At 37.6% G+C, this 17,064-nt stretch overlaps 1 long non-coding RNA gene across 19 annotated transcripts in view; it reads left to right on the top strand.

Annotated features, from left to right (window-relative positions):
• The window catches only part of LOC129050214 (uncharacterized), a 200,457-nt gene that overhangs the window by 10,288 nt on the left and 173,105 nt on the right, over positions 1-17,064 (top strand). For 8 of the 19 annotated variants that reach the window (XR_010137267.1, XR_010137269.1, XR_010137268.1 and 5 more), the window contains exon 2: positions 11,114-11,271. The exons of the other annotated variants lie outside the window; for them this stretch is intronic. This is a non-coding gene — a long non-coding RNA (uncharacterized LOC129050214). The remainder of the gene's footprint in view (positions 1-11,113; positions 11,272-17,064) is intronic. 19 annotated transcript variants of the gene reach the window in all.

The raw sequence follows: 17,064 nt of genomic DNA, 5'->3' as shown, positions 1-17,064 counted from the left end.
TGCCAAGCTCCTGGCTGGTCAACTTTTTAAACACGGCAGGCAATGGTTAGACTGAGGTGAGCAGCCTGGCAGCCTAGAGAAGGAGGCAGACTTTTAGAGCTCAGCTCCAGAAGACCTACCACTTAGAGGGAAAGTTAGGAAAGCAACTGTTGAGAGTTAACCTCTCCTTTCCAAAGGAGGTTTGCAGAGGCAGGACAGTGAGAGCTGATACCACCAATTTTATTCTTTTCTCAGGCATTCCTAACTTTTATGATTTCCCCCCTCCTTCCCTTACTATCTGTCTTTGTGCCTCCAGGGCCAGTGAAAGAGCAGGGCAGATTCTAGATTGCTTTCAGAGTTTGCCTTCTCTGATGATGGATTACCATGTCAATTTAAACAGCATAGGATTAATTTGTTTCAATGATTTCTCTTTAGGCTGAATGCCAGCCGTTTTTCTATCTTTCTCTTTGCTCTTCAGAACAACAACAACAACCAAAAAAAAAAAAAAAAAAAAAAAAAAGCCTTCTTTCCATATTCTAAGTTAAGAGACAATAATAGAAATAGACAAGTTAGGTGTAATGTTGCAACACAGTTATAGGTCTGAGTGTTTTTTATCTCTGCCTAAGAGGCTGAAACATACAGTCAGTCACATTAAAATGAAATTGGACTCAACATTTATTCAATAAATACTTGTCTTGTAGATAATCCAGTGCCGAGTGCTTTTGACACATAAGAACTTAATTTGTCTTGGATAACAAGTTATTAATATGGCACATTTAAACTTGCCACCTACAATAAGGTTACTGAGCTCTACAACAAACTCAAATGATCATTGTGAAAAATAGTTTGTGTGAAGGAGGGAGACATTTTTTGAGAATGCTTATATTATTATATGTAAGTATATTCACATACAAACCAGTAACACATAGGGGCACACATGCATGTGTACACACTCTCCCCAACATATATATGTGTGTGTGTGTGTGTGTATATATATATATATTCAGATCACATATGACAAAAAAGTTCAGTGAAGTTAAAAAAAAGTCCATCCATTATACAGATGTATCTAACCTTTCCTAAATAAGAATGCGTCAGATAATTTTCTCTTTTGAAAGATTTCTAAAGTGCACATGAAAAATGCTGTTCAAATCCAATTTTTTTTGCAAGACCAAACCCATTATGAGGTTGAAAATGTCACAAAAAAAGCACTTAGGTGCAATCCAAAATCAAACAACCCCTCCACATTTTTCACCTAGTCTGAGCTTGCAGCCAGCCAGAGCACGTTGCTGGTAGAATAAAGCCAATTTAAGTGAAATAATCTATTACTAAAGTGATTATTTAATTTCCTGCTCTAACAGGAGGTCCTCCAATGGATGCAAAAGGACAGGAGAGAGATTTCATCCTATGCACCGAATTTATTGGGCAAACATATTTTGAATTATGGGCTGCTTTTGCACCACCTTCTTCTAATTGTCTCTCCTTTTCCCAGCATTCCCTCACACTGAAATTTACATTATAGTTCAGAATAATAAAGTGCATTTTGAATATGAACACAAATGGATTCTATAGCCTTCCCCTTTCCCTCAGCCTTCTCGATGCACAGGCGGGCTTTATTCGAACAGGTTCTACTTTCTAAGGACATGCATGATCAGAGGCCAATGACTGTCAGAACTGGAATCTATGCAATTTTAATTTGTAAAAAAAGTTATTGGTTGCTAACCTTGGGGGAGATTGTGCATCTCTAAGAAACCAAATCTTGGAGTGCTCTCCCTGGGAAATGACATTACACATGAGTAGAAAAATCCAGGCAAGAAAGGCTAATTGAATGAAGAGAGAGAATTAGGTTAAAAAATAGAGTACAATCTAGTATCACATTTTCACTAGTGTAACTTGAAATGAAGGTGTCTTCAAGTCGCCGGTGTTGCCAGAGTGTTTAGATGTTGGCCACAGATGGGAACACCTATTGAAATGTGTCTGAAGAAGATTAATAGGGCTTGTCACTGTTGGGAAAGCACTGCTTTGCTGTAAATTTCTACCAGCACAAGATGAATTACCGATGAATGCTCACTTATCAACCCCATCACTATCGTTCGACACTAAATCAAATTGAGAAGTTATCTGCAATCAGAAAATTTCTTTTTAAAATAGACATACACTTTTAGGCCCCAACTCTTTAATAATCCCATGTACAAAACAATTCCCCATCCCCTGTTGCTTCTTTAGCTTAAACAAAATTATATCTCAATAATGAATATATTTTTAAGTTTTTATGCACAATAAGCAGCTGGTCAATGGCAAAGGTTGGCAGTATTTTAGAGAGTGTATGAAGGTTTCTTGGAGGTCATCATTTAACATTTCATAAAATGTTTGTGTGTGTGTGTGTGTGTGTTTTAACTTTTAGATCTTTCTCTCCCTTACTTGGAAGGCAAAGAAGAGAGTGAGTTTACTGTTCTAAACCCTGTGACCTAATAGTCCTCTAATGCTCTGGTAAGATCAAATTCTGAGAGAACTGCAAGTTTAAGTAGAGAACAGTAAAATTGAATTCAACAGATGGCAGTGATACTTGGGGACATGCATTTATTCTTTTATGATTTAATGGATTTTAGGTATCTCCTTTTTAAGTTGATTTACTTGAGAAGCAAAGCAGGGGCATGATCTCATTTTATTATTTATTAACCAACTCTGAGCATCCAGAGGCTTTCCAACCTAGGGATAATTATGTTTTGATAAAACCGTCAACAATTATATTGTTATAGGGCTCTACCTGTTTAAAAAATGTGGTCATAGGCATGATTCATTTGATTTTTACTAAAGTCCTGTACAAGAAGAGATTTTGCATTCCCATTTTGCTGATGAGCAAACTGAGGTCATGGAGCCAATAAGAGCACAGTCAGAATTTGAACCTATTTCTCCCGGGATCCTTTCAGGATTTTTTCACTCGTCATTATGTAAATAAAGAGGAGGATGATGATACTAATAACAGCTAACATTTACTGTATACCAGAACTATGGTAAGCATTTATTTATGTTACTTTATTTAATCTCTATACAACTCTCTGCAGTAAATACTGCTATTATTTCTATTATCCAAGAGAAAAAAATGAAAACCAAACAGAATGAGACTTACAGAGTTTAAGGACCTGCCTGAAATTCACATTGTTAGTAAGGTGAGGCATATTATTCAAATCCAGGAAGTCAGAATTCAAAGCTGCTGCCCTATCCTATGTTCCTGTTTCCAATTACAAGAAGTCTTAAATTGTATTGAATGGTCACAAGAAACCCCACTTCTTTTCAGAGTATAAAATTCCTTAGACTCTGCAGCAGTGTGTCATGGCAGGATAGGCACTGGTCTGGAAATAAGGAGACCTTGGCTTAAATTCTAGCTTTACCAGTTACTAAGTAGGTGACCTCAACCTTCATGCCCTTTACTTTCCTCATCTCTAAAATGAGTTGATTGGGTCAAATGGATCTACGGACATTGCACTTGTGTGCTTCTCTCACTTATGGTGCCCAAGAGGAAAAAAGAGGAACAGAGAAGCAACAGCCATCTATGCAGAGGTGAGTAGGGGTGCGTGACACAGTGCACTGTGAGAGGGCATGGCTCCCTCTTCTTGGAGACTGTCTTGAGGACTCTCAGCATTAGAAGAAGTCTCCTTTTTCTTTTTCTTGCCTCCAGAGAGCACTGAATACTTAAAACAACGATGGTTCTTTAGAAAACCATAGAATTTAAAACTTGCAATAAAATCCTTACCTTCATTATTTTCCAAGTAAAAGAAAAAATAAAAAACAGGGTAAAGGTTAGGGGACTTACTTAGGGTCATTGAGCTGGTTGGTGATGCAGTTGAAACTGGACCCCTTTCTCTTGGCCCCCAAACCAGGAATCCTCACCTCCTGAAAGCATCTTCCTTACGCTATGCTCCTTGCTCAACAAAAAACACTTTAGATTATCTGATCATGTCCCTATCATAACCATTTCCCTATTTTATGATGTGATACTTTTATTGGGTTATTATTGGCTGTAATATGAAATTTTTCTAGGTCTCTCTCACAATAGTTTTTCATAAAACCTATTAAACTCACCAGTTACATAGTGGAGGCTGCGATGAAGAATCACACAATAATAAGAATATTCTGTCATCTCCATTAAGTCACAATAATACTCCGATCCGTATTTATTACAATGCTCCTCTGATGCCTCCATCACCCAAATTGCTAGATTTATATTCTCTAATGGTTCCCCAGTGGGAAAAACCTGTATTTTAAATTTTTCTTTTCCTGTCCCAAATCACCCTTTCATATCCATGGCCTGTTTTGGAACCTCCGTCTGGATTTAATCAGAAGTTGCAAGACAAAATGTGCATTATTAAGAAATATAAATATTTTCAGAAGCAATCAAAGGGATGAAAGATTGATTCAGCATGCAGATTGGACTTAATTCGAAGCAGCTTTGTTCTAACGAGGGCTACTGGGATACAAAGTCAGGAGCCATTGTACCACCAGTTAGTTGGAAATTCCAATGCATTAGAATAACCTGTCAGGATTTCTCTTGCTAGATAGACTGAAAACACTTTTTGCAAGCTATGTTCCCCAGTCTCTGGGCAAAACCACCTTCCTTGCCACCCTTAGGGACTTGTAATAGGTAATAGTCATCTTTGAGAAATTATGACTAATTCGTTCTTCTCTTTAGAGTTCAGATCAGCAAGTACCTCCCTTTTCCCAACTCAGAAGCTGGCTTAGCATTAACTTTCATAAGAACATTTTGGCCTCGAGGCATCTGTATTACAATTTCTTTCTTGGCATAATAAAAGGTATCACATTATCTACCTGGTCAATCTCTATCGGCTTTCAAAATAGAGACATGGAAAAACCTAATAAGCCTCATTAGGATATCTGCTTTAAAAACAAGGCTGCCTCATTTAGCACGTTGCTGTGAAATGTCCCAGCAGAGCTGGGTGGTCATTGCTTGAATACAGGTATTGCTAATTTGGGATCTTTGTTAGTCTGGTAGCTCTGAAAAAAATGCCTAATGTGTAGGTGGAATTTTAATACACAAGTGATCAAACCCAGATTGTTGTATTTTGTTTTTGTTTTCTTTCTTTCCTTTAATCCCACTTCTTGTCCACATGGCCATGTGTGAGAGATGGCTTGATTTTCTTGATACGGTTCACCCATCCACAGCTGGAATTCCAAAGACGACTGAAAATGTCTTTAAAATCAACACAACTCAGGGAGCCTGAGAGAACAAGTTTTCCTTTGTTGTAGGGTATAGTATTATTTGCTGTAGGTTTTTTGATATACATTCTAAATTAGGCCTGCAAAGGCATGCTTCATCTTTAATTCATCACTCTCAGCTGAAAGAGATTAGCAATGTCTAGCACGCACCCCTCGTATGGTGCTGACCTCATCAAGTATGGCCTGAAATTAATTAGCCTCATTCATTCAGAATGGAAAAGGATAATGGAGCCGCATTTTAGAGATGACCATCACAAATTGTATGCAGCATATTTAAAAGGCCCCTATTTTCAAACCATGTAGATTAAAATTCTTTCTAGGGCTTACAATATGCCAGAGTTATCAAGGATCCAGAGCAGAGCCTGGTCAGGTTTCGTGTATATATGTTTGTGTGTGTGTGTGTGTGTGTGTGTGTGCAGAATCATATGTTCCATGAATGTTAGTGCCTGTGTATGGCTGAGTCCATAGCTGGCTTGTTCTCTAGGATGACACCCAGAATATCTGACCAACAAAAATCCGATGTTTCATACCGTTTTATATGGTCCAGTAGTAGAATACATTGAGTGAAATTTGTTGTTGCTATTAAGTGGAATATGCCAGCACAAACTTTGCTGCTATTTTTCAGATACTATTCATGCTTTAATTTAGAAACAGAAAAGCCTCTTAAAGAAATGTTCAACTTTTCTATTTTGAGTTATTTTTAAAGTTTCTGTCTTTTCCCAGTCTCTACTGTTTGATCATATTTTAAAACATGATTTAGGACTACGTTAGATTACAGAATCACTTAAATTTACCATCTTGCTAAGATTAGCTGATTTTTCTCTTTTGGGGATTGACTAAGAGCAGCCAAATTTTTGAATATCAAAACTGCTTTCTTTTCTAGCCAAAAAAATCTTGACCGGGGTTCTTTTGGATTCTCAAAGATGTTGTAAAGTTTATTTTTATGAGCAGTAGTTTTGGGACTACAAATTCAAAGAAAAAAATGACTTTTATGTTTCCAGGTTTTAATTTTTAAAATAGTATAAAATGTAGTTAACTTATGAAAAGATAGTAGTGATGTTTGAAGGGAATTTTATATAGTATACATTTCTAAAGGAAAAAAACTTTATCCAAGTATAACTTTGTTTAGTTAAATTAAAAAGTAGGCATTTAGTGTAATGTACCTACAAAGCTTCTACTTAACTGTTGTAGTGAAACAGGCAGTTTTAGGCAAAATAATCTTTTCAGAGCTCATTGATATACTCATCTCCATATGTAAGTTATTTAAGATTATTTTGCATTATAATAAAACAGAAACTGGAAGCATATTGCCCATGTCTCTGCAAATTTAGCATGTAGAAATTTCTCTAAGCTCACTTTTGCTTAAGCTCCTTATCCTAGAAGACCCCTGTGTCTAATGGGCATATATCATTTATATGTACAAGATCATCAATCACGAACTGTGAACCTATCATTTTGACATAAAATATCTATCCTTAAATCTTCCCAAACCTCTAGAATATAATTTTGGGAAATTAGCTAGCTTAAAGTCTGTTCTTCTGACTTCTGGGGGATGAAATGCAAAAATGAAGAAAGCTTAGATTATACAAATTTGATTTTAAAATGACAGTTTAACTGAGTCAGGGATAAAACTGATCTGCAAAATGCAGATTTTTAAATGTTGATGGAAACAGACAATTTTGCTAATTATTTTCTGATCATTTTGGAATTTCATGGCAAATAAATGTCATAGTAGATAAAGAAGAATATTCTCCAAAAATGGTTTGACTCACTGAAGCACATTTTACCAATAATATGATATTTTCTCCATAATTACTTATCACTGAGACAAAGGAATGTATGCATTCTGTAATATTGCAATTTGCTCACATACTGAACAGCATGTCTCAATTTTTATTTAATTTTTTTATCAAGTGAGGTGAAAATGGCAGAAAAACTGTAAATACGAGGATTAAGCTGTATGAAATTTGAGTTCATTCAAATGACAAACTCAAAGTAAAACACAGATGAACTTACCAAATTTCATTTGGTGTCAACCTGAAACTGTAAATCTTCTCTTTGTGTTTGAGAGTAGAAAGGAGGTTCACCTAAAATTCAAACCAGGTTTTCTTAAACCTAACCCAGACTTACTAACTTTGGGGTAAACTATGGTTGCATTTTGGGTTCATAATAAAACTTTCATCCCACTTTAGCTGATGATAAATAGATGATGGGTTGCATGGAGTAAACTAGAAGATGTTTTTGGAATTGCTATTTTATCTTATTTTATTTCATAATGTTCTGAATTAGGGAAGAACAGTATATAAAGCACATTTTCAATGATGTACAGGGAAAGATGACCACATAAGACTGTCCAAAAGGGAAAATTAGCAGCATTTGGATGTTAAGTATACATAGGGTTTTCTAAAAAGCAGAATGAGGATGAAATATTATTAACTCACATTTTTGAGTGCTTACGATAATCAGGCCCTGTTTTAAGCATTTTACACATATTAACTCAGTTTGGTTTACCATAGAAAGTACTAGGCAAATACTATCACTCCCATTTTGCAAAAATGAGAAGACTACTAGGCATAGGGAAGTTACGTAACTGGTCCAAGGTTATACTGCTTGTAAAAGTGATTTGAGCCCCAGATGTCTGGTTCTGGAATCTCTGTACTTAAGTACAATGCCATACCTCCTCTCTAGAGAAAATGCATTCGCAATGTTGTTTGGAAACAAACTGCTGAAGACTGTGAATGGGAGGCATGCTTTCCCATTTTTTAATGACTGAGGGCAGTAGTAAATTTAATGGAGAAAGCCAAAGTAGACAAGCTCATTCTTGTCTAATCTTCTTATCCCAGAAGTAGGAAGGGAGTTGGTTTCCCAAATCTCCTGTAAGTCCTTGCTGAGCTTCCACTTGGAAGACTACATTACGTAGGATGCCTCAGTGCTGAAGAGATAGAGATAAACTGAGTGGAATTCAAATAAAAAAATACAAAAATGACAGGGTGAGAGGGGAAGATAAAAAGAACTAGACAAGTAGAACGTTGGCCAAGTAATAGTTAATAGAGAACTCAATAGTGTTCTAGAACTATTTAGAAGAAAAACAATGGCCTAAAAACGTCACTAGGGCGGTTGGAAAGAGGCAAAGAGGAAGGTCTAAGAGAAAAACAAATTAAGAGAACAGTGTTAGATTTTGTCATTGTCTTGCAAGACCCACAGTGTAAGTTATATCTTCTTGGAATGCTGAAGTCCAAGCCAGGGATTTCACAGGAAAAGAAAATTTTATTCCTTTCTTTGTGTAGGTTGAAGCAGAAAGATAGGCTTAAAAATATAGTTAAAAATGCTTTACATAATAATAATGTGTGGAATGTCCCCCTAAAAGTAATAACCTTTATATTTACTATCTCATTTAATCCTCATAATAAATTTACAAGGTATATACTATTATCTCTGTTTTACAGATAGAGAAACAAAGGTTTGAGGGGCCCAGGGTCAGACAGTCGGTATCCCTAGGAATCCTTCCCAAGCCTGGTCTCTTCCCAGAACACCATGCTGTCTTCTCTCCCATGACGTCCCCAGGATTTTGCTCAGGAGATGATGTCACAAAACAACTGATTTTAGGCCAAATTCATTACAGCACATCACCCTTAAGGAATGTTTTGATAAGAGCACATTATGCTGGAATCAGACATAGCCCTGCTTCTGAAATCTGGCCGACATCTTCAAGAGGTGGCTGAGTCTGCTCAGCTCTTTCAGAAGCTGTGCATGTTAAGTAAACACACAGTGGTTGGCTTGAATGTGGGAGCTAAGGAGAGCTGGATGGACATGGGAAAATGGAGTGGAACTCTCGAAGTAGGCCGCAAGCCTCCTGTGTCTGCAGGCCCCCAAATGAAATCACTTAGCTGTTTATAGGAGTCTTAGTGCCGATGAAAAGACGAATTATACTTCAAACTTTTCCCTGCCAATGGAGAAAAGTTCCAGATTCTTTAAAAAGTATGAAAACCATCGATCCGAAAAGTGGCAACAGCATTTGGGACCAATTATCCAGATTAAGAGGCAACAATGATCTGTTTACACTTTGTAGCCAAGAGCCCTTTGGCTCTGGTCCACAAACTGGAGAGTGTAATTTACAGGAATTTCAGCCTAACATTGACTTCTTTTCTGACCTGTGTGTCTGAGGATAGAGGAAGGCATGTAGCAAAAGCCCTGTGTTACCTTCCCTAAAATGTCAATGGATGGGGAACTGAATATCATCTTCTAGGTAACACAGTTAGCACATAGATCCCCTGCCATGAAGGCATGGGTTTCGTCATTCAGGAAGAGTCTAATTGACTGTGTCAGGATATAGCTTTTCAACTTGCCACTCCTCAAAAATGGTATTTATAAAAGAAGTTAGAAAATAAAGGCTCCCTTCCATCTTGTGCTTAATTACCACAGCATTCCAATTTAACTCTAATTTTCAATACATTGTGGATTAATCAGTCACAAATGGTAGAAAGTGAAGTTATTACCAGGAGAACTGTGCTGCTGAGAATGATTAGACATAAGATTGTGGCAAATACAGATATTATGGGCAAAAAGGAGACATCCGGAACATTTGGCCAAAACTCCAAAGTTGAAGTTGATAGAGATTTGAACCATTTGGGATGGAGATGCACGTTTCTCCCTCTACAAAGGAAGACCAGTCTCCATTTTGCATAACCCTGATAATTCCAGAAGTTTTTGAAAATATTGGTCTTTCTTTAAACATAATCCTGATGTTAAGGGCTTGACCTTGACATGAGGAAAATAACCAAGTGACAAGGAAAAGAAATAGGAGGTATCTATTCCTGAAAAGCAGGACTGCCCAATGCAGCAGTATTGAAAAGACAAGTCATGATTTTACCTGTAGCTATAGCTATGCATATGTGTTTACAGTTAAAAAAAAAAAACAAAAAACAAAAAACAAAAAATGTAACCAGGGCTGGGAGTGGTGGTTCACACCTCTAATCCTAATACTTTGGGAGGGAGAGGCGAGAGGATCAATTGAGCCCAGGAGTTGGAGATCACCCTGGGCAACATAGTGAGACCCTGTCTCTACATAAAATTAAAAAAAAAAGTTAGCCAGAAGTGGTGGCTCACACCTATAGTCCCAGCTACTTGGGAGGCTGAGGTGGGAGGATGGCTTAAGCTGGGGAGGTCAAGACTGTAATGAGCTGTGATCGCACCACTGCACTCCCGCCTTGGTGACAGATTGAGACCCTGTGTCAAAGGAAACGTAACCACACTGAATACCATCTTAGACCATGAAATTGGAAGTAAGCACAGGCAGAGACTCAGTTGTTCTTTTTCAAGCTCTGTTGGTTGGATAGCCATTTAGATAAAAAGACGACAGAGGTTGTGATTGTGGAGTATTGTGCGAGTCTTGGAGTTGGAAAGCACTTTTTATCCCATCATCCTGTGTGCACTTAATGCAGGGCTATCTTCTGAGGCAACTCAAATATGATGCCATTCCAGGCCCTTCACAAATCAACATGTATTTCTGATAAAAACTGGTCAAAAAACAAACTTTATTCAATTTAGGATTTTTCGGATCCTGGTTTATCTCAACAATTTACCATTTTTCTGCAATGTCAGAGCTTCCTGACATTTACAATTAACTCACAAATTAACTTAGAAATGATAGTAAGCTCTCACCTAAATGATCTAGTGGCCACTGGGGAGCAGACCAATTTTCTAGAATAAGGTTAGGACTAAGTTGCTCTGTAACGATGTTAAGGTTGGTTGTGTAGAAGCAGTTACTCAAGTGTGAACAGGAATCTAGGTGTGAGAGGGAGTCATTGTCTGCCTCTCATTCTGGCTGGTTACTCAGCACTCTGACATTCCTCCATCTATAAAACAGATAATCTGCTTTTAAAATTTTTTGGAATTTAAGGCTCCATAATGGAATCAAGAAGTCATGGAATCCTATGCTTGGAAGGAAGTTTGGAGGGCATTGGTCCAACTTCCCACTGAACCCAGAGTTCTGGAGATGGACAGATGATCAAACAGATGCAGATGGAGCGAATTTCAGGAGTTGCGGATTCAAGGAAGGTAACATAAATGTGAGAAGGTCTAGGTGAAGGCTGCCAGTTTGGCCAGGGCCAACTAGAGAGATGGAGGGGAAGGGCTCATGCTCTCCAAGGCTGCTACTATTGGGGAACTTTGTTTTTAGAAAGCTTTGTTCTTTGTATGAAAGCAAAAATTGATGTATTGGAAATATCTTTCTCTTTTGTCTGATTCTATCTACAGAAGGAATATAACGAAATCTCATCCCTTTACCATATGATAGACCTTTAAATCTTTGAAAACTTTCATGCCCCTCAATCTACTGCTTTTGTTTTAGTGGCTAAAGTTCCCTGTTCCCCATATGACATAGACTCAAGAGATTTGCTTCCCTGAGTTGGCCTTGGTTTGCCAGTCTCTTAAGAAGTGTCCCAAAACAAGTAAATTACTCAGAAGTTACATGACTATCAGGGACAGTGTGTGTCCACTGCACCATGTGATTGGCTTTAAATGGAGCCTTTCATCGAGGAAGAGCCTCCATATCCTGGAGTCAAATCTTAATCATCTGGGGCCTGTACAAGGGATTTATTGCATTTAGGAACGTCTCACACTTACCCTCATTAAATTTCATTTTGTTTTGGCTTTGTGGTAGCTTTTAGAATCTATCTCTTTTATATTTTGTTCCTTTACAAATTTACTAGCATTTTTTTTCTTTGTTACAGTTTTGCCCAGTCATTGAACTAAATATTGCAGATGCCAGGGCTTCTGGAGTTTGTGGGGTCTTTGGTGTCACTAGTGATTATGTTGAAAATAGTTGCATGTTTATTTCTTCAGTTAACTCATAAGTAGTGGTTAATGGCAGGGTCTCTGGAATAAGATTTGCGAGGGTTCAAGTACTGGATCTGCCAATATATCAGGTGTGTGGCCTTACATGTATTAACTTATCTGTGCCTCAATTACCTCATCTCTAAAATGGGGATAATAATGTAACTATCACGTATGGTTGTTTTGATGATTAAATGAGTTAAGATATATAAAGCACTTAGACTAGTGCCTGGCACATAGCATGCACTATTCATTAAAGAAGATAAAATAAATCGAAACAAGATCCCTAAGGAGAGGGTAGCGTCTTGTTTATATCTGTAGCTCCAGAGACTAATGCTGTGCCTGGAATACATTTGGTGCTAATATATTGAGAATATGATGAATGGGTTTCCGTAGTGTTGCAGACATGCATGTAAGCAGATACTACAATCAATGCTATGGCTCCTAATGTTAACAGATTTTCAACATGATTATAAAAAAGAGGTCCTGATCATGGAAAGAGAAGTTGTGTACATTCAACCTCAGACCATCTCCATGGTGGTCATTTTGCCACTAATCTTTCTGTGAATGATAATAGCATCAGTGTCTTTATCGACCTACTCTATCATGCCTCTTTTATCATGGAAGACCAGAAAAGACACACACTTAAGTCTACTCTCAACTCAGAAAAGAAGAATGCATTCTGCTTAATTTGTGCTTACACCAGTCTGAGAGGGGATACTGTCTACTTTTAGCAAGAAAAGGAGCTTAACCAAGGAATGCTAGTGTTTCCCAATCAGATCTTCATTTTGTTTCAACTTTTGTAGATTCCTAGGCCTGAGGCAGATTAATTTAAAAAAATATGATTAAAAAATAAATGTTTTAGACATCGTTCACGATGTGAAAGTTTCTGCATCCTCCTACCTTTCTGTTTACATCACAGGTGAAGTTTTGCCATCAGGGTAGGTCTTGATTTTTAGGTGTATATCCATGTAACCCTCCCCTGGTTTCAGCTTCAGTATGTTAAAGCCAGTTCTCATCAGGTTGAAAATTTAAATCTTCCAGAGATATCTTTTACATGTAATTCCCTTTGAACTTCTGTCCATGCTAATTTAAACACAGTCGGTATTTTCCTCCTTCTATATTAAAACAGTCGAGCTCAAAGAATAAAATTCACCAGTGCTTTCTCCTTTGAATGTGTTCAATAGGTACCCCTGAAGCAATTACCTACTGCAAGAGGTGGGAGGAGCCATCTGTAGGAGCAGGGGCCACGGGTAATATGATATGTGGTTGTTGTGTGTGTAACGTGCTAATACTTTTGACAGCAACCATCCTAAAGAGGTGTAGCAAGTCATTAGAAATTTGTACACAGACTGCCCTATCCATTACACATGGCCCATATCATACCCATAATCTCCCAAGGCAGATATGCTATTACACTCAGTGGGCCAAGGTCTGCTGGTGCTTATATACACATAACTCCCACTGACTCTGTGCCACTGAGACACTTCAATGGGGGTTGTCAGCAGCATAAATTTAGCCCGGTACAGTCACAACCACAGCGGGTGCAGCTGAACAGAGAGACCTGGCTGTGTGTTAAAAAGGCTGAGGAAGAACAAAAAAGCTGCCAGTTTTCATAAGAAATCTTATCCCTCGAGCATTGAGAACTGTAGCCCGATACTCACCACACTCTTTATCCTTGTCTCACAACCTGCGGATCCCAGGCTGGGACTTGGAAGCAGCTAAAACAGAGTGGGCATTAAAAAAAAAAAAAGTCTGCTACAGGGCATAAAACCATGCTTTGCATCCAACCTTATTATATGAGGGGGAAGAATTCCCCATAGATGATCTTCAGAACATTTATTTATCAAAATTTAAAGGAGCATCTTGGAACCAATGACCTTTAAATATAGAAAATTTAAGATACGTAAAACAAAGGCACAAAGATGCTCACCTTTTGAAAGTCTCTGGTACATCCAAGTTGAATCACATTTGTTATGGGTGTTATAATGTATCCTATATATATTGTCATGCTAATATGATGATTGCTATATTAAACCTTTCACAGTGATTTCCAGCATGTTATCTCATGTGATTATTTGCAAGATCTTTTTGGCCCCTCAGACATCCCCAAATCATATCTTCTAAGTGATCAGCTTAGAAGCTCTGGTTGCAGCAAACACCAGGATTTAATCCTTCCTCCTTGGAGTCACAGCCCTCACAGCTGTAAACAATGAAGCCTGTTCCTAATCATCGGAAGTGCCGTCGTTTGGCAAGCAAAGCCTTGGTTCGAATCCCTGCTTTGTGCCACACTAAGTGTGTATCTTGGGCATGTTGCCGTTGAGCGCTATTTTTCTCATCTGTACGCTCAGGTTAAGACAGTAACTTCACAGTAACGCTGTGAGGACAACATCAGAACACTTAGCCCAACATACATGCACCAATGAGTGAATGCCTGCAACTGTTGCAATGTGTGCTACTTAGTAGGCACTCAATAAAAGCTTCTTTCCTCTTTTTCATCTTTTCTTCCCCACCATATCCTAATAATGCTTATGCGAGCCTATGAATATTAAGAAAAAGACTATCTTTAAAAAAACTATTATTCCATGAATAACAAACGACTATGCATTTAACAGAACACATTTAAAGCTATACTCACCCTTTGATTATTGGTATAGAACAGGTAAGAATGATCTAATCGAAAGAAAAATGGAAAAATAAAGGTAAACAAAGAACCAAATTAGACATTCAGTCAAGTATGATTAGTGGCTATTTCCAGTGGAGATTTTAGCTGAGTTTAGGATCCTGCCTCTCTGGCTGTTAAGGTACAGTTGTTAAGAGTGACCATTAAGAAGTTGAATGCGTAATTCATTCAGAGTTCCCATAGATTTTCTTTCTCAATTTGGGAAAAACCAAAAATCAGGTGCAATTCTGTTAATGCTATAAAACTAGTATGTTTAATGATAATGAAATTAGAAAAAGGAAACTATCTTTTTCCTTAATGAATTTAGCTTTCTTGTCATTTTTTCATTTAAAAAAAGTAGTTCACAATATGAGGACCCTAGTTTGAAGTCAAATTAATCGTGTGTTAAAACATGACATAACTCATACCACTCATTCTGAAAATGGTAGTCTAGGTCATATTTAAAAGTAATGTGTTCTTGAATATGAAAAAAATGCAATAGATTAATTTGAAAAGTATAAATAATTCAACACAAAATTATGCATTTATCTTTACATATTTTCCTATATAAAAATATTGCCTCCTCATTGTTAAGTAAACTTCCATTGGCATGTGTAACTCCCATAGAGCTCGGATAGGAGATGCAATTGTGTTTTTTAGAAGAAAGTAACTGAAGTTTAGTAAATTGAAAAGAGCACATGCATTTGAGTGTGTGTGTGTGTGTGTGTGTATTGCTGGGAAGGTGACTTTTTTCAGTTTACAAAACAACCTCCAGTTTGAAGTTGCACTTAGAAAATGTTAGAAGTTAAAAAAAAAATTGAACAGGATTTGGACAATATTCAGGGACTTTGAAGAGTGTGTGCGTGAGAATTTGGTAGTGATGATGGCAATGTAGCCACTTCCATTTGTGTAATAAAATCAGCACAAATAAAACAAGGCTTATCTAAATATAAGTTGAGGTGGTCAATCAAACTCTTAATGGAACATAAAATTGATATACATGTATTCAAATATACACAATAAACTTGTTAAATTCTTTATGTCTTATTAAAGATAATAAAAAAATACCAAAATTCAAATATGCCTTCTGCCTTCAAATGTCACTTCTTTTTATGTAGGGTTAATGATACTGGCCTCTCAAGTTCTGGGCTAGTTTTGTAGTCAGTGAATCTTGTCAAACAGAAATTCGTTTTAAAAAAAGTTGTTCTCCCTCCTCATCCACATTTTGCCTCGATTTTAGTGATCCTTTCACCCTCCCATGCCTGTCAGATCATAGCATCATATCAGCCTGCATAAAATTGATTTAGGACAGTAAGCATTTCCTCCGAAATTAAATTCTCTGTGAAAACGTAACAGCACCACCCAACATCAAAAAAGCGTCATGGGAAAAGTGCCAGAAGTTGAGCTGAAATGAAGGCTGAATGCTTTATATCAGGGAGAAGGGGAAAAGGGTCAGACAGAAAGAGAAGCGAAAGGAAAAGCAGGGCAGGAGGAGAGGCATGAAGGAGAGGAGGGACCTAAATTAGAACAAGAGGCGATGTTTATTAATAACCTTACTGACCCACAGGCCCCTGACACAAAATACATTAAGTATTCTTGGGACACACTGGTCTGTCACTCACAGGAGGAGCAAATAAAATGGTGTTGGAAGCTGCAAACTTTCTGAGAACAGATAAAAAAGAAAAGAAAAAAAAGCCAGAACGAGGTGAAGGCATAGACTCACAAGCTCAAGAGGCCTCACGGTCCGGGTTCACTTTCTCCTGTAGCATCTTCTCCAGGTAGTCCACCTGACGCCTGCACATTTCTGGCAAAGTAGGTCTGAAACAAACACAAGAAAATATTGATGTTTAGTTGCAAAGAGGTACAGTGGTCTTTAAGAGTGTCCATTCATGGCCATTGTAAGACATTTGGAAATTAGAGGAAAGGATGAAGAAGTAAATAAAAATTGCCTCTGATCTCACCACTTAAATATAATCATTGTGAACACTTTGACAGACATTTTCTAATCTTTTTCCTCTACTTTTTTTGCACACATATATTTGTGTGCTTGGAAACTACAGTGCAGGCCCTGCTGTAGTGTACTATTTTGCAGACTGCTTTTCTCATTTGATAAGTCATAGTAAATATTTGTTCATTTTGTTAAAACTATTCCAAAACATAATTTCTTTCTTTCTTTCTTCTTCTTTTTTTTTTCTTGAGACAGGGTCTCACTCTGTCACCTAGGCTGGAGTGCAGTGGTACGATCTGGGTTCACTACAGTCTCAACCTCCCAGGCTCAAGCGATCTTCCCACTTCAGCTCCCCTAAGTAGCTGGGACTACAGGCCTGTGCCACCACACCTAGCTAATTTTGTTT

Source organism: Pongo abelii, chromosome 16 (assembly GCF_028885655.2).
Source record: "Pongo abelii isolate AG06213 chromosome 16, NHGRI_mPonAbe1-v2.0_pri, whole genome shotgun sequence".
NCBI classification, from domain to species: Eukaryota; Metazoa; Chordata; class Mammalia; order Primates; family Hominidae; genus Pongo; species Pongo abelii.
Note: the sequence above shows the minus strand (reverse complement) of the source record. Positions and strands in the feature narration are given on the sequence as shown.